This window comes from Pyrgilauda ruficollis, unplaced genomic scaffold, assembly GCF_017590135.1.
Source record: "Pyrgilauda ruficollis isolate IOZ18807 unplaced genomic scaffold, ASM1759013v1 scaffold3, whole genome shotgun sequence".
In the NCBI taxonomy this organism is placed as follows: domain Eukaryota; kingdom Metazoa; phylum Chordata; class Aves; order Passeriformes; family Passeridae; genus Pyrgilauda; species Pyrgilauda ruficollis.
In genome coordinates this window covers 26,482,402-26,506,050 of record NW_024524377.1, presented here as the reverse complement: position 1 = coordinate 26,506,050, position 23,649 = coordinate 26,482,402, and the positions used below count along the sequence as shown (strand labels likewise).

General features: G+C 39.9%; 1 protein-coding gene across 7 annotated transcripts in view; it reads left to right on the top strand.

Annotated features, from left to right (window-relative positions):
• The first annotated feature begins 4,651 nt into the window (after positions 1 to 4,651).
• Positions 4,652 to 23,649, top strand: part of SLC39A10 (solute carrier family 39 member 10) — a 52,741-nt gene continuing 33,743 nt past the window's right edge. For 4 of the 7 annotated variants that reach the window (XM_041472803.1, XM_041472806.1, XM_041472801.1 and 1 more), the window contains exon 1: positions 23,430 to 23,561. The gene's annotated coding sequence lies outside the window, so the exon portion shown is untranslated. Of the gene's footprint in view, positions 4,751 to 22,870; positions 23,124 to 23,426; positions 23,562 to 23,649 lie in introns of those variants that run through there. The other 3 variants (XM_041472808.1, XM_041472805.1, XM_041472804.1) reach the window with 3 other exon arrangements.

Sequence of the window (23,649 nt, the reverse complement as noted above, 5' to 3'; positions counted from 1 at the left end):
GCTGCCTCCTCTTCAAGTGAAGGCTTTTCCAGTTTAGGACCATTGACTGTTTTGTTCCAAATGTTTGTTTCCCTTGTCCCTTTTTTCCTAACTCAAAAGTTGGAAACATTGTCAGGAATGCATTCCTTCAGAAAAGGACAAGATAAGGTAATATACAGTGCCACTAAATCTAGTCACCTCCATAAACTTCCTATGAACACATGCAGTTTGCAGGAATGCTTTTTAATTCAGCTGATTAAAGAGCATGTAAACAGACAGATAATGCTCAAACTGTGTGCATACGCGGGTGTAGATTTTAAGGATGGAAGACAGCATAAAAAATTCTTAAACTATACAAGTATTTTAACTAGGTTTTACAAACTACTTTCACTTTGGGCTTGGGCCCAGAGTGTAACCATATTATGATTTCTTGGCATGAAACTACAGCTCTGATGGTTCAATTCTTCTGTGAATGACTAACGCTTTACCAAAAACTTTGTTTAAACACAGAAGAATGGGCGACCTTCAAACAAATAATTTTTCAGTACCTGAGAACCTGGCTAGGAACAGTGCAGGAAGCACATGGAGCTGGGCATTGTACCATGAACACCATCCCTTCCTTTTCTCCTGCCTCATGCCATCCTCAGGCCCTCTCTGATTGGTGTCACTGCAGTGAAGTATCTCCACCTTACTCTTTGTGAGAACAAAGGGCTTCACTACGTGTTTGCAAACCAGTTTACTTCTTGCAGCCTTCCAAAGTGGTTCACCAGGTGGTGCTTTTCTTGCCAAAAGGGAGGCTAAGCTCAGCTCTTGGGTTCCTGTTGACTTCCAGACTCACTGGGAACTGGATGCCCTTATCCAGAGTTCTGAGTAAAGCAAAAAGATGCATCCTTGGTTACTAAATATTTGTTATCACCCTTTAGTTGCTCATTGGTAAAATAGGTAAGTTGTTGTAATAGGTACCTGCTTGGGGGAATTCCAAACAGGAAAACAAACATTTCCATATTTAGGTGAGTTCTTTCCCTGCTCACAAAAGCCTAGGTTTCAAATACACTGTTAGCATGAAGTTTTGATATTCATGTTGCTGCTTTCTGAATAGGAGTTAAATAGGTTTTGCACTACAGTGGGGAAGAGTGTCAGGTCTGGAGTGGAAAGCAAATATATTGGAATTAACACCTACACAATTCAGAAAATGCATTTCTTCCAAACCATCAATAGCCTTGCGCATTGGCAGCTCCTCTGTCAAAAAACTGGCTGTTACAGGGACAGCTACTGACAGCCAGCTCAACCCAGAGAGCTGCTGGATGAGAGGAGGTGGCATCCTCCTCTCCCTGAGAATCTGCTGAAGCCCCAGATTTCAGATGACTGGGCATCAGCACTCTGCTTTGACTCCTCTATATGCAATGAGGTCCTCAGTTACCTTCCTGCAATGCTAATTAGCCAAATTCATATGCAGTGCTGCTGAGTGAAGCAGCTCCAGGTATTGGCTCTGTGGAGATGACTTTGCCCTCAGAAAATAGTCCAGATTTTAATCAGACTGTGTGAGCGAGTTAAAGCCACTCTGTAGCTTTAGGTGGCCATTGATAATGACCTTGGTAGAAGACTGTCCTAACAGCTTGGGATCTTGCTCAATCTCACTTCTTCACCTGGTGGGCATCCACATGAAAAAACAGAGAACACTTACAATTTTGTGATCCTTCAACATCAGGCTACCTGGTTGTGAAATGCAGAGGATGGCAAAAGCTGCACTTGATAATAAGTATATTAACTATTAAATGCATACCCTGCAGCATGATGTTCTTTCCAATAAAACAGGCAGCAACAAAACCAGATTGCTCTGGATATGGAGCGTTCAACAGCCCAAACTGGATTTTGGCAGGATGAACATCACAAACAGTAACAGGCCCCCTCTTGTAAAAAAAAAAAAATAAAAAAATAAAATAAAGACATTAAATTGTTAATGCCACTACATAATCAGAGCTTTGATCTTGATTCCAAGAAACCTCAATCCAGCAGTTGAAATCTCTACAGCCAGCACAGGCATTGGTATAATAATGGCACAGAATAAGCTCCATGGTGCTGTCTGCTGCTAGCTCTCCCACTCTCCTTGGCCTAAGCCTACCTACTTAATCTAAAAATCTAGGAAGTTTGAATTTTATTGATCACCAAATACCCTTAAAGTTTTTAAATTAATTCATTCTAAAAACAGGTGAGAACCCTCCATTCTCCAAAAAAGGATGTTCCATGGTAGAGTCTAGCCATCACTCCCCTTGCTTCCCAAGCAAATCTGAAATTATTACAACAAAGTTTACTTTGGTATTAATTTCCTTAATGGATAGCTCTGTTTGGAGCACTCATTCTTTCAGTGACATGTTACATGTCAAATTCTAAATGTTCCAAATCTTACCTTTATGAAAACAAATTAATTCTATTGCTACTTCTTGTGTGAGAGCATGTAGAATCTGGAGGTTTTCTGGCCATCCTCCAGACAGGTAAAAAATGGCTTCCAGGACCGTACTTTTAGGATATGTGGGGTTTTGTTAAACAGCCTGTGCAGAACTCAGCTGGTAAATGAGTTACAAGGGCAACTGAGTGACGGCAATGAAAGGAAATAGTCAACAAGCTGAGGCATTGAAAATGACTGGGATTACAGCAAAAGTTAAGTACTGTGTGTCTTCAGTATTCAGGCCTTAAGTAACAGCTTTGCTTTTGCTGTAAAGGATTCCTTGCATAGCTCCTGTTTTTCTTCCTGAGCATTCTGAAATATATTTGTATCTCGAGTCTGGTTTGTGGTGTATTTCAGAAAAAGGACTGTATCAAGGGAGATCTAAAAAAGTACAAAACTGCTTATGTTTATTATGTGAGAGACAATTTGGGCATTTCTTCGCTGGAATCCACCCTCATTAGTGATGCTTTCCCAAATTACTTTGGCTGCTTTAGGTGTCTCTTTAACAGAAGATGTGTCCTATTTTTAATTGCCCTGCACTCACATCTGTTTCTTTCTTATCAACAAATATCTATTCATTGGTCCTATCTAACTCTTTTACATCTATCTGCATTAAAATGTGTGTCACTCATTAACTCAGGGTTTGTACATAAATTAACACCTCCTGTATGTCCTGTAGCAGTGCTATTCTTTCTGCTTATTGCATCACCTAAAAATAAAATTACATTTCATTTATAGCAGATATCTGAATTCATATCCCTTAAGTATTTCTTAGTTCAATCAGTCAATTTTTGCAATTAGATTGTGTTTGAAGTCCTGTGAGTTTGACAGAGTATTTGTATTCAGAACATTGTTTCCAAACTTGACAGGTGTGGGGTTTTTTTTGTTTGGGTTTTTCTGTTTGTTTGTTTGTTCTTTGTGCAAGAAATAAAAGGTTTCTGACTATTTTGTAAGAACTTTGAGAATTATTTAGACAGAAAACTCACAGGTCTACAAACCTGGACTGTATTAGCCTTAACCCTGTAATGAAAGTCCAGCATCCAGAAGAGAGTTCATATTTAAATATGAATTTTTAGTAAGCTACTTGTTGTTATTTTCCATCCTAGAAATCTACTTGAGAGATAATCTTTGAGCAGTTCTTCTAACTACTCTGTAATCATGATGATTTTTTACTTCTTGAGTACTAAAATATTCTCTGTGTAGGAATGTTCCTATTTGCTTTTCACACAATTTAAGAATCTTTCCACACATTTCTTTTATTACAAGAAATATAATTTCTTGTCATAAAATAAGATGTTCATGGCAAAGCATTATATTATACAGAGGATGCACTATTGCAAAAATGAAAGGTAAGCTCGATCATCTAAATTAGGTCTTGAAAATTAATGCTGATCTATAATCTTTGCCCAGGAGAAATGTAATAAGTCTTCACAAACAGTTGCATCAGATTTCTAGCATTTTATCTAAGTAAGTATGTAACTCTACCCCAGCTGAATGATTAAATACTTAGCACTCGAATATGGGTTTGTAATGGAGAGCATTTAATTTGTTTCAGTTACCTGTACAAATAATTCTAATCTACAGATCACTTGCCCTGGTTTGAATAATGTTCATATTTAACACAACAAAATGCATGTGTCTAAACTTGGCTTGCAGTGTTGAAACAGCTTGTTTAGACAGATATTTGATGGATATTTAGTATCTCAGATATATTTATCACACTAATTCTGTTTATAATACTAATTCTATTTAGTTAAATGTGCAGTTTTCCAGCAGGTAGACAGAATATTAGTATCATGTCTGAGCAAACCACGTGTAATTAGTTCCTGTCAAAACTGACGTAAAAGCAACAGGAAAGAAATTAACTCACGTAATTCTTTGATAGTTGATGTTCCATTGTCTGACGCGAGAAAAAAAAAAAAAAGGAAATAATTTATTACTATTATAATCTTATTTCTGTAGCACAGAAATTGCCTCAGAATTACATAACCATGTCCTTTGCATACTTAGGTGCCCTTTGTTTGTAAATCGTCTCAGGGGAATCCACTAAGCCACTACTGGCAGTCAGAGGTGGGAATTTTACGTAGTTTTCATGATAAGCTTTTTCCCAAAAGTGCCCTGTTTCATGGTCAGTTCCTGGCAGCAGTATCATGTAAACATCCTCCACATGTTTTAGACCTCCTTCTCCATAAAATATTGTCCCAGTAGTCTTCTGTGGCACTGCTGTGGATGGAGAGGCTTAGGGAATGCTTTACATTTATTAGAGTAAAATCTCTAGTCTCTTTTGCCTCCCTGTGAAGTCAGAGTCCACCTCCAGGACTGGCAGTAAGTATAGTAGGTTATCTTATTTCTTTCTGTTATCCTAGGTGAGCAGACAGCATGTTACCAGACAATGAAATGGTGAAACATAAAAAACTTCTACAGAATTCTTAAGAAAGTTGCAGATGCAGAATGAGTATTTGAGTTTGCTCCAAAATCCTTAACTCTAAGGTCATAGGTGTAAACTCAAGGATTAAAAATTGGCTTACTTTATAAATTTGGAGTTACAAGAAATCAATTAGCTTGTCCTGTTCCATAGATTGTGAAATATCAGTGAGAGCAAAGAGAGAGAAGTAATCCTTCAGTTCGTAAAGAGAGGCAATTCAGACTCATACTTTTAGATTAAAATTTGTTGTGGGCATAAAATACTCTTCAAAGAAATTGGTTCTCGAGTGGGAAACATGCTATCAGATGTAATAGTGATGTATGGGACCGTCTCTTGAATGAACTCAAAAGTGCTGTAACTTTTGCAACGTCTTCACTTGGGAGGGCTGGGTGCTAAAGCTCTAAGCAGAGTTTGATGAGATGAAAGCATGTTGCACTCTAAATGCACTTACCAGTTGGACGAACAGCACAAGGCTGGCTCCCAGTATGTGCCTTTTACTTTGTAAACAGGGAGCTTGATAAGTAAAGACCTGCTGGATGATTAAAAAAAAAAAAAAAAAAAAAAGAGTAGGCACGTATGAAACAAGAGAAGAATAGAAGAATATAGCTGGATCAGCTGTACTGTGTTTGAGCAGCACTGAATGAGAGAAATATGCCGGCAGTGTGTTCATCACCAGCCTTTAATGACACACCATGACTATTTTCCCATCATTCATGTATAGAGTGTTAATGGCATGTGCTCAGAAGCAGCTCCAAAAGAAACAAGCAAACTACATCACTTCCTCTTGAACTGATCTCCAGGGCTGCTTTAGACATTAAATAGATTAGCAGTAATGTTAAAGTGGTGGAGAAGGTTACATAGTTGTCCAAATGGATTCATCAAACAGCTCAATTTAAAAATGTTTATTATAAATTGGTTACATTCTGATGAGGCAGGGAATGTTTTTTAAGCGTGCATAAAAATTATATAAAAATGATTTTTTCTTCCTCTTTTTTTTTTTTTTGTTAGACTAAGAAATGTGCTATATAATTAAAAATTTAATTTGCCAATGATGCATCATCTGTAGCTAAAATCAAGCAAAGGTAAGGGCTGCCATCTCAAGTCAGATACCAAATCTAGGGGTGGCAATATGATAACGTCCCCCAAAAACAACTTTTGGAGGGAAAGGGTTCAGGGAGCAGAAGAGACAAGTCTTCACAAATGCACTTCTACAAAATGCAGCACTCAATCTCATGTAAGGTCTGATGTTGGATAAAGTGAGTTATGCAATTAAATCAGACTGGCAGGTTCCATATGCACATGAAGTATCAGGTTGCATGGTGAAAACAGCATCAGACTGGGTCCTGAATTGCTCGAAAAGAAAGGGTGTTTTACATCACAGCAGGTTAAAACTTTAGCTGGGCTTCTGGAGCACAATTAGCATAATCTGATTACTATCCAGGCAGGTGATGGTTGCTCCTGGATAAGCCTAAAGGAAATTAACACTGAAAGCATAAAGGAGTGCTCAGTGGAAGGAGAGAGGAATTCTGAAGTTATTTGGGACTGAATGAATACTACAAAATAATCAATGCTGATAAATTTTAAGAAGTGTCTTGCCTGTTCAGATTTCTTAAGGTTTTAAGTACTGCTTAACTTTTCACTCTATCAAACTTGTTCTTATAGCCATTGCCCTTATGATTTCTTACTTGGTCCAAGAGACATATTTGAGGGAGGTGCTGGGGTGGGGGGAGCACTGTATTGGGTTGGTTTGGTTTGAAGTTTTTTGGTATTTCTGATTATTATGTTCTCTCATGTCATTTGAGATATTCTCATTATTCCCTGTAACTAACTCTATTAAGCTCCCATTTTGACACTAATATCTCATTCCAGGTGTTAAAGTACTGGCTATTAAATTCTTTCAAAGTAAAGCCATGAGTTGTGCTCCTTCCTTCTAAAGGAAATTATGATTTACTGGCAGAGAGCCAGGGTGAGGCTGTCAAAACTCCTATACTGTGCTTCCAGCTGTGCATCTCTCCCAGTGTGTAACTTACTGGGATTTTCTTGTGGTTCTAATTTCAAGCTCCAAACTTAGGCATTGCAATGCTTATCTTAATTCTTGCAAGCATAGTCTAATTATTTGCACTTATTTACAAGCCTCGTTCCTCAGACCAGTAGAAATTATATTGCTAATTAATAGTGGCTAACTGAAACACTAAATGGGCTTTTAGGTCCATACAGGAAAACTAATAAAACCCAAAGACATTAAATTTTTTGAATACCAGATACTTTAAATGGCTTCTAGGTTTTGCATTTCTCGTCACTGATTTTAAGTCATTTTTAGTCCCTCTGCATAGGATTTCAGTAGCACCAGGAATGACAGTGTGCCATTCTTTTTTTATGTCATCATTTCTAATACAGTTCATGTTAAATTGAAAAAGTTAATGTTCAAAACATGATCCTTTAGACACCATTGAAAGAGCGCTATAGAAGAACATTTTTCCTTTATGTCCCTGTCAGTTAAGGCTCAGTTTTCCATTCTGATTAAGGTGAAAAGACAACATCTCTGAGCTTTTATGCAGGTTGAAGGGCCTGTCTGCTCACAGCTATGACTTTGCAAGGGCACCCCTTTCTATGCACATAATAAATGTGACACGTATAGGGAACCTCAACTTCCTGCGTGTAAGCTGCAGTGAAATACCATAGATTTCCAGATAAAAGCTAATCCTGCACAAAAACCCTCATACAACTGCACAAATCTGCAGTAACTGCATGTGAGGAGTCTGGAGGCTTTCACTGAAATTGGGACCAATATGCCAAAGCATTTATTCTCTCAAAAAAGATTCTATCCAGGACCTGAAGATTCCTGGGAAGCACAAAAGCATCACTGGCCAGATCATCTCACACCAGTAGATATTCATGGGGATCTCCACATATGTCACACTTGAATTTTAAGACTGTTAGATAGTTTGTCACTGCTGAGGCGATTCTCTATTGCTAAAGGAGCTTCTTAGACTTTTCCCCAGAGGTGTACCAGTGAGAGAAATCTGGATCTGGAATTTTAATCTACTCAAAGCCTGAATGTGGGAAGAGGGCTTATGAATGGCAAATATTTAGAACTGCTTTCCAAGAGCTTCAGGGACAGTACTATACAGCCTGGAAATTGCTGAAACTGGGGATAAAAAAATTTCTCATAACCTGTGTCTCTTGGAAAATTGGTTAAGTATGTCAGAAGAGATATTTAATGTTCTCAAATGCTTCCTTTCAGGCATTCTTCCAGGCCAGCAATGGCTTTTGAATTTTCCCTAAAATACTACTTCAGTGCATTGTCCATCCACCTATGCAAAGGGGAAGGGAGCAGAAAGCTTTTTGACACTGCCAATTCCTTTAGGCACCTGACTCAAGTGACACTTCTATATTGCAGATTAGTTTCCATTTTCCATTTCAGGTCAAACCTTTTCTTCTATTAAAGCACTGAACATATAATTATGAGCATTTTCTACCTATTTAATTTTGTCTGATACTGACCCTTTGATTTTAATTACCCTGAGATGATCTTGAGTTACATTTTAAAAACCTCTGTGAAGCAGACCCATGCTGCACATCTTAACTGTATTTTTCAATGTGAGGACTCCTGCTGTCCAGTCTTCAGCTATATTTGAACTGCATCTCAAAACTGAGGTTTGTAGTTAACACACTCCCACACTTACACCTCCCACCCCACCAAGCCTTTCTCTAGAGCAGTACCTCCAATGAATCAGAACCCAGATCTAGTTCAGATGTGGAGTAGCTGGTGGAGTTACCCCTTCGATCCTCTCAGGAGAGAATTAAGGGCAAAGCAGTGCATCTGGTTAGGAACATTAGTTGTTCACTTTGTGCCTTTCTTTTATTCTGACTTTTAAAAGCGTACCCACCGGTATAAACAGATGGGGCTCAAAAGAGCAATTACATTAGCAGAATTTCAAAACTCATGGCTCTTTATGACTGTATCTGTCTTGTCTTGGCCAAGGAAAATCATTATTATAATTCCATCTGCATAAAAGATGCTTACCACCTCCTCAACAATTTGTTCACTGTTATCTCTATTGGTATGCACTTCCATACCCTTCTCTGATTTCTTATCACTGGTTGCTAACTCCGAGGAAAACAGCAAGAGGCAGGACTAACAGGGAGAGTTAAATTAGCCCACTTTCACACTTCACCTCCAGTAAATCTGCACGTGAATAAAAGTCTTCAGTAACCAGATGAGATAATAGAAGAAAAACTATAGCTCACGAGAAGCAAATCTCTGGCTTACTTCTCAGATGAAGGACTTTGCAGGTGTTCCCTGCAATGCTGCTCCAAGTCCATATCCTCTCACTGAAGACCTAATACTACTCAATCCATATAGCTTTGGTATAATTATTGGCTTAACCTTAAACCGTCCTCTCTCACAAAAAAGAAAGCACTTTGCTTCTGCACAGATGAGGTGTCAACTCTCCACAGCAAAGCACTACTCCTGTTACTGCAAGGAGAAACCTCATGCAGACAGTGGAATTAAGCTGGTCTAAAAATACATCCAGCATCTTCTCTTTAACAGAGAATGACAGATCACTGCTGGATTAAAAATGCAGCTTTACTGCCTGAAAGGGTTTTTCTTATTCCTGTGTTTCATTCTGTGTTCAAAAATTCACCTGGAAAACTCTAAGCTTAGAGTTGTTTGTACAAATAAACGTTCTGAATAAGGAAATAGAAGAAAATATCATCATTAATTTTACCTAACATGAGGAATCCTAAAACAAACCATTTACTCCCACAAGAGATTTCACACTCTGGAAAGAACATGGTAATTTATGCTTAACAACACAAAGCACAATGCATGTATTTTCCAGATTTATACCAGGTAAATCATGAGCCTGTCTTTTACTTTCAACTTATTGATCATTAAAATCATCTGGTAAACCTCCAGCCTTCTAATAAAAAACAGCCTGATCATAAGAGAAGTGTCAATCACTGGAGACAGAATCTATGAACAGGCCGAGTGCTGTGTACCTAATTAGGTTTGGCTGAGCTAACTGCACTCTGAGCATATCTTCCCCTGCTTCAGCTACAAAACCATCCTCAGGGCACAGCTAGTTTCCTATTCCCACTGTGCTGCCTTAATCTAGTAAACTTCCATCTCTGACCTCAATAAATATTTTATTTTTTAATAGCAAGATGCTTGCTTCATTCCTCTGCAAGATTACTCACCCTGATTCCATTTCTGCATTAAATGTTTTTAGACTTGGGCATATCTATGAAGACAGATACACAGATATAGACTAGATAGAGAGAGAGAGGGATACATATGTGAGCATATGATATATGTAGGATTATATCATATGAACATAAGCAAAAGAAGGTAAAGCAGAGAGGCAATGCAGCAAGGCAGACAGTATATCATTTCTGGAATAGCAATGCTGCAGACTTTTCTGCAACAGCTTCTGGCAGTTGAAAGCAATCAAACACAAACACCTTGCTGCTTACAACAAAATCAGGAATTTTCTGTGATGGCTTCAAGAAACTAAAAACTAAAACAATTTTCATGAAAGAGTGAGAGGGAAGGAAAGCTTTCTTCCTGTGCAAAGATTTCTACGTGAAAGAAAGCAAGCCATGACTCTTAATGATAGCTGAGCATTACTGCTTCATTGCAGATGTTAGGCTTATCTTTTACATTTTTCTCTGCCATTTTCATCCAAAAAAAAAAAAATCTCTATTGAAACTAAACCTTGAGAAAGGTAAAACTAAGGTTGAAGTTTATTTCAGAGCTGACTGAAGCAAGCATATTGATTTTCACAAGTTTTGTATCAGCTTCTTGGTATGCTACATTTCTCATTCAGCCACGTAATATTTGGGATAATATTTCTCTGCATACCATGGGGTCCTAAATGTTCCTATCAAACAGAGAAGCAAACATTGTCATCTTGGTCCACACTGAATTGAGTGTTTATGAAGCCTTTTCTTTAAAAAGCAGATTTGTTGTTTTGGTGGTTGTTATGGTGTCACATACCTGGGAGAAATCAAAGTGCTGGTTTGGTTTGGTTGGGTTTTTTTTTTAATGTGTATGCAGTGTACCTAGAGAAATAGTATGGCTTTCAAAATGCCTGGATTCTAGCATCTAGGATTTCTCTGGAAATGGCAGAATTTGCTAAATATCTAAACCCTTAGTAGTCTCCCAGCTGAAAACATTCATTATCCCCCTTCTCCTGCCCCACCACTCACAAACACCAGCCTGATATCATGGCACGTTCTACCTCCCATAACAAATTTGGTGTATGGTCACAACCACATTTTTCAGTAATGACTGTGACATGCAAAGGACATGATTCAGCAAGACTAAAGCACTCACTAATAGCACATTTACATTCCTATTGATTTGAAAGGAGCTACTAAGCAACTGAGTGAGGTAAATACTTGCCTGTGTAAAGCCAGCAAAATGCTTTAAACTCTTGAATCAGAGCCTGGCAGAGGGTAAGTACCAGTGTTCCTTTGTAAACTTGTTTGATCATCGTTTTCAGGGAAAAAAATTAAACCAAGTGGACTTCCTTTGAGTTCATTAGGTGTCTACTGAAAATGGTTGTTTCAGGGTAATAGAAACCTTTAGAAATCTTTTTTCCTCTTGGAACTTCACCAGCCACAAGCACAATCGGGGGCGGAGGGAGGAAAGTCTTACATCCCATTGTCTCCACAGGACTCCCTGTTCCCTACTGAACACCAGTGTCAATTTTTCCGAACAGCTTTGTCTTTCTGCCAAAGATAATGGACATGTTTGGAGTGTGTGGGTAAAGATTAAAACCTTGTCACTCATACATGGCTCGCTTGCTCGCTCGCTTTTTAGGTATTTCAGTAATCATTCCTTCCCTGTAGTTTGTGGATGCTTTGCAGTACTTAAGACTAAATTGTACTAAATGCTAGATTCAAACATTTCAACAAAGTAGTAGAGCTATAGGTATCAAAATGGTGTACATCACATTTTATATATTTTTTTAAAAATCAGTGTGGAGTTAGGTTCTCTTAAAAAGCTCTGTCAGCTTTTTTTTTTTTTTTTTTTTTTTTTTTGTGGGAGGCTTCTGGTGTGGGGTTTTGCTCCTCCTAGAACGTGACAAAGTGAAACTAAAGGAAAACAATTTCTGCCTCCTTTCTGAACTTAACAACATGATTTTTTCCAAAAACAGAAGAGAGTTCAAGACCATAAAAATATTATTGCTAAATTTTAATCCCCTGAAAATAAGGTCAGGCTAAAGCAAACAAAGTCCATTGAGGAGAAGTTGTTTTTATTAAGGCATTAATTTCAGTGGTGCTGTGAAAGTCTGCTCCGGTGTAGGTTCACTATGCAAATGTCAAACAGGAGTGTGTCCTCAAGGTCTCTCCTTGCATGGTAATTGAAGGATAAAATTTAATTCTGGGAAGATTATTCCTCACTAGAATCTCAGGACCAAATGCATACCTACAGCATGTCCTCTGTGTCACCAGGGCTTGGCTGGCTGAGGGAGACACTGTGTGACAGCACTCAGTGGTGAGAGACTTCAAGGGCCTGCACTTCAAGAGTGACTGGGCAGTGAGAAGAAATAGTTACCTGAAGTGTCATATTTGAGCCCTTATCAGCAACAGATTTTTCTTATTCATCCCTCTGCGCCTGTCACTATTCAGTTACAATTCCACCTTGGCAAGCACTGCCACAGAGGAGCCAGCAGCACTAGTTTAGGTACTGTGTCTCCTGACCTTCAAACAACCTTCACTTGGCCTTGCTGAGCCTCACGAAGTTCACATAGGCCAAGCTCTCCAGCCTGTCCACGTCCCTCTGGATGGCATCCCTTCCCTCCAATGTGCCAAGCACAGCATCACACAGCTCAGCGCTGTTGGCAAATTTGCTGGGAGTGCACTCAACCCCACTGTCTGTGTCACTGATGTTAAAAAGTGCCAATCCCAACATCAGCCCCTGAGGAACATCACTCATCTCTGGTCCCCACCTGGACATTGAGCTGTTGGCTCTGAGTGTGACCAGCTAACCAATCCATTACCCACCAAGTATCCATCCACCAAATCCACGTCTTCCCACTTCAGGGACAAGGATGTCACTGTGAGGGACAGCTCCAGGCAGATGATGTCAGTTGCTCTTCTCTTATCCATCACCAACTAACCCCATGCCAGAAGGCCAACACACTCATCAGGCACGACTTGCCCTTAGTGAAGCCGTGCCCTCAGGCTGTCATCACTCTCCTCCTTATTTTCTATATGCCTCAGCATAGTTCCCAGGAGAATCTGCTCCATGATCTTGCCAGGCACTCGGGTGAGACTGAGTGACAGGTAGATTATCTTCTTTTGAAGAATACATTATCAGAGGAGGACATGGAAATACTGCCTCCGGAAGAAACAGAACTGCTAGCCTGGCTTCTTACAACTGGAAGCCAGAATGTTTGGGTCCTCCACCCAGGTGAGACCGTACACTTAAGTCATGTTAGGAAAAAGGAGGTTGGTTGCTTTTGCAGATTCTTGAAAATACAAACTTACTTATAAAGAATCATCTCATGGTTAGTGGTAGTACAAGATGGATAGCTGGACTGGATGATCTCAAAGGCCTCTTCAGACCATGATGATTCTATCACCTCTGAAAAGCTTTCTGTGGCAATTTTCACTGTACCTGTCATACTTCAGGAAAGCAGATTTTCTGAGGACAAGAGAGCAGAGTTGTGTGTTGTCTTTAGACAGCATTATAACCTATAATCCAAGGTGGCTGGGTGACTTCACTGGTGGCTCCAGCCAAAGGGCTAAACACGAGCCATACCAAGACAGAAAGCTCTGGGATATGCCAGGAAGACACAACTGTGGTGCAGTGAATAGACAGAGATGTTTGGGGGGCAATTCCATCTGCCTCTGCCAAGCTCTTGAAGTCCTGTTCTTTCCTCCTCACTCAGCTTTCTCAATGAGTGCTGATCAGGTTATATTAAGACTAAGAGTGGACTTACAGTCCTTAACAAAAGACTCTGTCCTTTCGCCTCAGGAGATCGCTGATTTTTGAAACAAATGCAGTTTCTGAGTTGTTTGTGTACAACACAAGTGGCATTAAAAAATGGAAAGCGTTGCAGTAATATTGATCCACCAAAGCCTCCCCTAAAAATACCCTTTTTTTCTACATTTTAGATTACTGTTAAACTACTAGCAATAACCTCTGAAAAACTGTCTATTGCTGTTTGGCTGTTCACAATAACTGGGGCTTGTACACTGCAAACCTCTGAGTGCTCAACAGTCGAAGGTTTTGTGCAGCAATTTGAAGTGTCCTCTTGTGAAAACAGCAGCTCTGGTTTTATAACTAGAGCACTACCATAATATTGTTTTTACTAGCTCAAGGTTCAATTTCAATACAATAATAAATAACAAAACCCTCTTCAAACAGCTCCTTAAAAATACAGTAGTTTAAAAAAGAAACTGCATAGACAGCAACTCTTCCTGTTTAGGGAAATGACTAAAGGCCATGCAGTCTCTCCCTCCTGTAAAGGAGGAAGAGGAGAAAGAGAGAAATGACAAGACTCAGACACTGCTGTCCTGAATGATGGAGCTGGGACTCAACTTCGTGTAAGTGGCCTGATCTGATCTGTAGTGTGTGCATGCTGCTCTCAAGAAGGGGATCCTGCAGGACTTTCAGGCACTGGCAGCTCATCTTCTGATTCACTGTTTTTAGAAGCTGCATACCCAGTCTATTTTTCATCTAATTAGTGATAGCTGTGATATTGTTAATGTCTTCTGAGACAAAATTTGTATACTTCTCTGAGAGTTAGAAAAGCACATTACCTTAAAGCCAAAGCCCCTTGGAAAAACAGGAACAAATTATGGTCATTCTGATGCTATGAATTTGACACATCCCATAATATAAATAATGTTATCCCAGAATCACACTGTCCAAAAGCAGTGCTTTTCTGTCATCTGAGACAAACTTGAGTAAAACTCTGTGAGCTGGTTTTGGGTTGAGAATTGCCTGGAATCTGGCAATGAGCCAGCCCAACTTAGGTTCATGTGAGCTGGAGAGCCCCAAGCAGTCTCTCTTCAAGTACCTGGCTTAACTAAAATATTCTCATTTCAAGCCTCCTTGCAAATCATTAGTAAGTATTGACTTTAGTTTTAGTTTCTGTTTATCTTTAAGAAGCAATGTCTTGAAGCTTCAGGGTACCAATTCCTTCTTTCCATGATGTGTATTGATTTGCCAAAGGATATTATGTCGTGCTTTGGAGCCTTATTTTCAGAATAAGAATTTTAGTAAACTGGAAATCTGACAGATTATAGGACTTCAAACTTCAGATTGCACTTGCAATTAATCCAGTGAGTTTCTCTCATATATCTAACAATTAAGAGAAAACTAATTTGAAAATGTAAATGACATTATAATGCTTACCCAGCTACATATTATATTATACCCAACTACATTATACTAAACTGCCTGCAAAAAATACAAAATGGTGATTCTCTGAAGGAAATGCTGTTCCAAGTAAGGTTATGAGTCTATGAACTGTTTTAAGGTACTGGATGTAGGTAACTACGTAAGTGGCCTGACAGCCAACAGCTGCTGTGACATTGCTTTCGGTGAGAGCCACTCCCTACTCACTTTAATGGAAGAACAGGGTCAAGCACCTTCATGGGTGATTTTTTTTCCTTCAGAGAAATGACTAGCTAACCTCAGCAGGAGAAAAAAAACTCTTCAAAAATCATACAGATACATTCTTCATACCTTTAAAGAAAGCCATCTGTTGGAAGCAGTTCCACGAGCAGACAGTTGTTGAGAGATGGCACCATGGTTAAATGAAAAAATAAATATCAGTTCACTCACAAGTCCTTTAATTTTGCCCCTATCTGTCCAAAAGGCAGTATTATTTGGGGGTTTTTTCAATTAATATTTAGCCTTGAATTATCTCACTGCATGCTTGTGGTGCATTTTGGTATACGTTCAATAATGTAAATCTGTTATAAAGAACTAACTGCATTTGCTGTTCAACATTTTATTTTGAACATTCTTGGGATGCTCTCCTTAACTAAGAAAAGGCATTGTCGTGGTTTTGGTACTCATGTTTGTCTTGGAGAAGTGCACAATAATTTCATTAGAGCTACTGTAAAAGATCATTAAGAGTTTACCCTTTGTGTATATGGGAATGATTTTTTATTTGTATTTATGAAGAGAGGGATAAGAAATACAAAGCAAGGTTACCTGAAAGGAGTGGAAAGACACTAACAGTGTGAGTGAAATCAAGCATTTTCAAATGTAACTTTTTCTTTCTTTTTTTTCTTTTCAATTTTAGTGTTGACATAACTGGCATTGAGTTTTGTCTCTGAGTGATTTTCTTTCCCTGAGCTTGTGAGTTCATTTTCTCGCATGACATATCCATGGATGGACAGACTGGATGTCAGTCCAACACCTCAGCAAAGTTAGTACAGCCCAATCATTGCAGAAATGCTTTATTTTCTCTCTGCTTGCTTATTGGCATTGCCACCCTTGAGTCTCCTCAGGGCTCTCAATGCTCTAAAACACGGTAAATGCATCACCTGATGGGTCAGCAAAGACACATGACCACATCCCCTCTGTCACGAGCAGTCTCCTTAGTTCCATGCTTGAGAAAATGCTTCAAAACGTCTCTTCCCTTCCAAGCAATAACAGGAAGTATTCACCACTGTGAGAGTCTATTCTGCTGCTGCTGTACTTGCTCTCAGAGGAGTTTGCTGATTTACAGAAGGAGGTATCAAGTGAGCTTGCTAAATCATGCAGATTAGAAATAGTTATGTAATAGGCCTCTCCATTTCCCTGTTCTCTTCCCAGTTCTACTGTCCCACATCCCCACTGTCTGTCTCTCCCTGTAATTCCACTGATACTCTTCTCTGGTTTTTGCATTTCTTGTCATTTAGACCATATTTAGGTGTCTCCATGATTCATCTTTTTGTGTATCAGCTGAAGTTTATTCCCTCCTTCATAGCTCTTTATGCCTAAATTCACACTCCTTCTTACATCACTGAAACCAAAAGTTGTCATCCAACTGTGCAAAGGATCACGGCAGCAACCTGGAAAATAAAGCTGCAACACCTAAAAGCACTGTCAAATGGTTGTACTTAAAGGTTTGGAAACTGGGGCAGCACTCTTCCTGCTGCCTCTGTATTTATTTTCTCTAGAAATCTTGAGATACAGGTGTAAAAATTACAAATGTGAATGATGGGGGAAATTATCAAAGTTTAGGTGGATACCAGCATTTCAAATCAAAGGTCATGTAGTATTAACAGTGCCCTAAAGGCCAGCAGCCTACTGCTCCCTTCCGTTCCCAGTTCTGAATTACCAGGCATGGAAGGATAAACACAAGCTGACCTTAAGTTAATTCTTTCCCTAGACTGGGCTAGCCTTTGATAATTTTGATTTTGAGAACCTTCCTCTTGATTTTAGATTTTGTTACTGGTACAGTTTATTTAAAGAAAAGCAAACAAAACACCCATTTCAAAATTTGCATTATTTCTGCAAATACCTTTGTTTTCCCTGCCACTGCGTGTTCTTGTCCCACCTCTTCTCTGTAGGTATCTCGGAGGTTTTGGATCTGTGCTAAAGATGGGATGAGGCTGCATGACATCCAGTCAAGTTCATATTGGTTTCCCTTTCCACTGCCAAAATTTCACAGATGAGCAATGGCCCAGAGGTGCCCCAAACAGGCAGCCAGCAGCTTAAGGATGTCTTGGCTTCCTGATTCTTCCTGCTGAAAATGGCAGAATTGCAGGAGCTCAAAATTTGTCATTTCCACTTCCATGTGTAACAGAGGTGAAAGAAATGGGGAACCTCACCCCAGCTGCCTGCTAAAATCCAGCTTTAGAAGAGCTATGCTTCCATTACTCAGCTAAGTCTAGGTCATATATAAAAAATGCCAATTCACCAAATTGGTTAAAATTTGACAGGGACTGACAATAAAAAGATGCTGACCTTTGATTTCTTATTTTAAGCTCCTCATTGATTTCTTCAAATAATGTCAGGGCCAGTCTCATTAATTTTTTTTTTCCACTCTGTTTGAGAAGAGGGTGTAAAACAAATTCCTCAGCATGTAAAGAGATTACATTAAAGCCAATATTTTCTCTTTGGTCAGGTGAGTCAGTTTTGGAATCAGTCATTTGCTTTTATAAGTGAAAGCCTTTAGAGGAATTTCTACCCCACCCAGGCAGCTAGCACAGCTTTGTTTAATGTTTTGAACCCTGCCCGGCTCCAGCAGATAATATCCATATTTATTGATACAGAGGTCTTGTGTGAACATGACCAGAAATTCTTTGTGCTCTGCAATCTCACCCCACTCGTGGTGCAGGAAGCAGCTGACTGGCCTTTCCCACCCACCACATCCTTTGGAATGAAGATGATATCTCCCCACAACCACTGCCTACAGACAAGATGCCACAAGCAAACAGGTGTTTTCAGCAGGCAGGCAGGAAGGGAGAAAAACAAATAAACCTCAGTCTGCAAGAGAGGAAGAAGGCTGTGACACACTTTCTAATATCCTCCACGTCAAATTTTATCCCAGACCTGCAACCAGCAAATCCTGCCTGTCTCAGATCCAATGAAAGGGCTTAGGACTGCTTTAGAGAGCAGGACTAGACAGTTATGTTTAAAACAAATAATAACAAAACAAAGGGAGAGTCATTTAACGCAGTCAAGTTTGCCAGCAAGCTTTCCTGTGGATAAGTATACCAGTGTTTGCTAGCCTTGCAAAATTAGCCAAAGGTTATATTGGCTGTTTCCCAAATTGCAGACAAACCTTTGAGTGCACCAAAGACTTGAGTTGCTCCTGCAGCATCACACCCTTCTGCCTATGTCCTTTAATATTTACGTAACCTTAAGTCTAAAGCCAATGAAATAGGGTTTATATTTTTTCTAAAAATGTCAGCCCATGTTTAAAACCAAAACAAAAAGCCCAGCCCTTCCCCACAAAGAGACCAATTCAAAAACTTCTAAAACAAAGACCTTTAAAACCTATATCTTGTTTTGGCATGTTAAAAAATAACAAATAAAAAATTCCTAGATTTCTGTTTGAACTGACTTCCCATTGGTACTTACACTGATACTGCATTTAAAATTATGCAGATGGTATCATTGATTTTGACACTTTTGCTTCAAAACCTATACAAATGCTCATACATGTTTAGATACTGTCTGAACAGAGGGATATCTACATGTTGTAAGAGAAGGAGGATAAGAATGGTTTCTAGAAACAAAACAAAAATGCTCAGATGGATTTCCCTTTTCTTCCCCATCTTACAACTAAAGTAACTTTCAAATTATACTTACTAGTTCATGCAAAACTAGCCAGATCTACTTTGATTTACCATTGGAATTCATACAGTTGAAACCAATTAGAGCTAATTAAAGGAACCTGCCTAGTGAAGGCTTAAGGGAGAGCACCCAGTTTGGCAGGAAGGTGGAAAAAAAAGCATATATAGTTTCTACTAAAAGTCTTGTTTTTATATATATGGCCATGGAGTAAAATAAACTTGGGCTTTAAAATCACTGCAAACAAACCAAGCAGTGCTGAGGCAGTGAAATCCCCCAGAGGACATCATTTCCTATTTCCAAGCACAAGCTTTAATCACAGAATCACTACCTGCTTGTTTAAGTTCTCCCTGATGCTCAAACGCTTCCCTTCTGTCCTTGCCATAAGCAAAGTCTCTGCTGCTTCAGCACCAACCTCAGTGCCTGGAGATGAGCACAGCTCCAACTGCCAAGCAGTGAAAGTACAGGTAAATCTGTAAATACAACTAACCAGAGATGGTTAGACAGAATTCAGAATTCACCAGTCAATTCAGAGCAAAGAGACAACTGTCAGTAGGTCATATTTAAGACACAGAGTAGGAAATTATGATTTCTGTATGATTCCCTGGTATTTCACTTCAGAGCTCTTGTCAGTTTACTTGTGAGTAAGCTTCCTGTAGCAAAGCTCTTCCACTCCTGAGAAATTGGGTGAAATCCTTCTGCTTGGCAAGTCTGCATTGACAACCCCAGTGCCCTGCCAGCCATTTTCTCCTCAAGGTTAGTTCTGCTACTGAATTTCTCTAGCAAACTGAACAATACTTTTTGGCCATTGTCACAGAAGAAATGGCATTTCTGACTTTGTTTCAGGCTCCCAGAATGAAAGAAAGGCAGGGACAGAAAGTAGAAAAAAGGTTTTAAAGAGCAGGAAAGAAAATATGCGTGTAACATGTGCTCCAAACCCAGCTACATTAACATTCAAATGCCTTAATTTCTCATTAAATCTTGGACAAGAAGATTTAAAATAAAAGGAGGAAGTTGATGTTTCAAGCCATTACCTTGGCTTTTTCATGAGGCATCAGTACTTCAAAAGTAAGAAAATTAAGTTGGGCTCTTCAATCAAAAAAAAAGCTGAATTTGCCAACAAGTTCATTTTGGCAACAAGTAGTGACATTTTTTTCCCACTTACATAACAAGATTTCTGTACACCTTCAACTACCATCTTTCTACATTAATTTCTCCCAGTTAAAATATTTTTCAGTATTACTGTTTCAGTTCTCCAAGGAATACTCACAAGACTATTACTTCTGTTTAGAGTCAGAGACACTATCAGGATATAAGGACTGTAGCTTTGGGTTTTGGCTGGGTTTTTTGGGTTGTTGGTTTTGTTTTAATAATTTGTCTAAACAAACTACTTCTTGTGTGTGTGTGTACATATATATATATATATATATATATATATATATATATATGTATATATATATGTCAACCCTCTACCCCCTCACCTGCAATTGGGTTGTTGCGAGGGGGACAGGAAATCAGTGTGTGAGATCTGTGTGTATATATATATACATATATTTCATATACTTTTTTTATTTTATCTATATATATGTAAAATTCTCTTCCTCAGCCCAAAATATGTGTGCTCTGCAGTCCTACTCAGCAAGAAGTGCCCTGTGAGAGAGGGAAAAAAACCCCAAACCAGTTCTGTTCTAAAAGCATGGTAACATATTCCTTTTGAAGCTTGAAAAGTCAGTCTGGGTTTGTTGCATACATTTGTGTTTTCTCAAGCTCTCAGCACTCTTGCAGTGCTGGCTGCCCTGTTCTGCTGTTCCAGCTTCCCTGCAGCACAGAAAGCTGTTCCACGGGCTTCACAGGGAAACACACTCCTCAGCTTTTTTTTATGGTAAATGCCTAATCCAGTAATTTTTGGTTTTGGTTTCTGTGTTATAGAAAGTCCTACTTTCTTTTCCTCAAATACTTTAGTGCAGTTCTTGCACTAAAATGTCTGGTTAAATCTACTAAGAAGACTAAATGCAAGATACAACGTTCAACTACAGGGAAAATATTGTAGATACAAGTAGGCTTTTCAATGTATCAGGAGAAAGCCATGAGCAGACGGACTGGGAAGGTTCTAACCTAACTCAAACTACAAATGAGACTCATTTGTTAGCAGGAAATGTTAGCAGAGTGCTGGCAGGCCTGCTAATGGCCCCTTCTGGATTTAAAATGAACAGATACATGTTAGAGTGGGTAACAGCTGGAGGGGAGGAGAACCAGCTAACAGAGATCTATTTATTGGTACACCTTGGCTGGGTGAGTTTCTGAAAAGTCGCTGTGTAGCATCAGTATTTCATTTTATTAGAGTTCTTGATTTTTTTTTAAGGATATTTTGCATTACTTGGATTTTATTCAGAAAAGCTAACAACCCCCATATGCTCTATTTATTACTGAGTGCAATTCCCTCTGAATAAACTCTGATGGAAAAAGAAAACTTAATTTTAAATTTTTTTTTTCCACTCAGTGGATCTATTTCTAGAGCAAACAGCAATACAAATCAGTCACTTCTAGTGATCAACAGTGGCATTGTGATAAACGTCTAATAACCAATGTCTTAGTCACATCTGTATTTTATTTGCTGTGCTAAAATTCTGAGAGATAAGGGACGTGCTTCAAGGTAAGAATCATTCTAATCAACATACAAAATGATCTGGTGCAAGTTTGGTATACTACCTCATAATCACTTTATAATAGTGCCTAAAACTTGATGTGAGCAGCTGACTTGGACTAGTATGGTTTATATTCTAGTGATGGACTTGGTAAGACACATAGCAAAAAATGAGGGAAGGGATTATGGGGTTTTTTTTCCCTCCCCCAAAAATAAATACTAAAGAGAGAAAAAGATTTTGGAGGAGATATGAAACTATAAATTCTGTCACTGAGACATGAACCTTGTGGGTAAATAAGAGACTAATCAGAAAAGTTCAGAAAGATTCAGCATCACATACCAAAAAATTGGTGTAGTGTAATGCACACAGCTGATGTGCTCTTTGGTCATTTGAGAGGTCTACATGTCTTTGTCTGTTTGTACAATAATAACTGCATTAGAATGGATATTTATTATATTTAGAGAAGTTTACTCTGATTTTCTCTTGCACAATGACTTCAGTTTAATGCTTATGTGTTTTTTGGACCCTTACAGGTAACAACTTTCTTTTGGTTGCTAAAGAAACAGAAGTAATCCTTTATATGTTACCAAGGAAAAATCAAGTAACTTTGGAGGCTTTTGGAGGGAATAACCATGGGGTATGCCCTGGAATTCAGGGCATATCCATTAGGATAGGATAGGACAGGACTCTTCCAGGCCAGACTTAGGTAGTGGTGATGTGAACCATCCGGTTTAACAAAGGAACATTTTAAGAAATGATTAGGTTAGTCCGATTCAATAATATAAGACTCTAAAAGCAAAATTTGTGCATCCTTAACAAACAGAGGGAAGGTCAGTTTGCTTCTGGATACATTGCAGGCTTCTTCTAGGTTGAAGCCTGCAATGGAAACACTAGGGGTTTTTTGGAGGAAAACGTCGTGAAAATTGTATGCAAATTTCTCCAGGAGAAAAATGAAACGGCCTAAAACTTATCTGAAACGCTCCTATAACTGCGCTTCAGCCTTTGGACGTGCTTTCTATAAATAACCATTACAAGACATGCTGGTCTATTTTAGAATATGATTTGTTGTGAAAGACTCCACTATCCTGTAGGTCTTACGTTATAAACCAAAATGTCCCCTGATCCTCGGCGCTGAGCTAGCGAGGGTTTTGATTTACCTAAGCTTTGGTTTGGGGGCTTTATTTATCTCCGTAGTTGTTGCCCAGGAATGAAGTGTGTCGTGACGAGGGGCTCCACCTCGCCATGGGGAGACGTCCATTGCCTGGACAGGCTTTGGTGGCATGAGGGAGCCTGGCAGGAGTTTCTGCAGTTAAATAACCGGGGGTTAGTGCCCACCTCGGCCGCGAAAGGTACCCCGATAGGAAGGTACGGATACCCCGTTGTTGCTGACGGACCCTCTCCCCAGGCGGCTGCAGAGGCGGCAGCTCAGCCCCGGCCCCGCGGGCCCGGCTCCCCAGAAGCAGCCCGGGCCGAGCTCCCTCGGCCGGGACACGGCCGGCGGCCGCGCTGCCCCGGGCCCGCGGGGCTCCCGCCGGCGCTGCCCGGGCCCCGCGGCCATGGCCGGGCCGTGCGCGGAGCCGCCGCAGCGAGGGGCGGGCGGGCAGGGCCGCTACGCCACTTTCGTAGCGCTGGAGGAAATGGCTGCGCATTGGGCAGCGCGGGCTGCGGGGCCGCGTGTGCAGGGCGAGCGCGGCGTAGCCGGGTCTGTGAATAGCGCCGGCGGAGCGGCAGGAGGAGGAGGAGGAGGCGCCGCGGCGGTTTGGTACCGAGCGGAGAGGGAGATGCACACGGCACTCGAGTGAGGTAGCTATAAAACCCCATTTGTTTACATGCCCTCCCCCACAGCCGCCCGGCGCCGCGGAGCGGGTGGCGGCCGGCCCGGGCCGCGCCG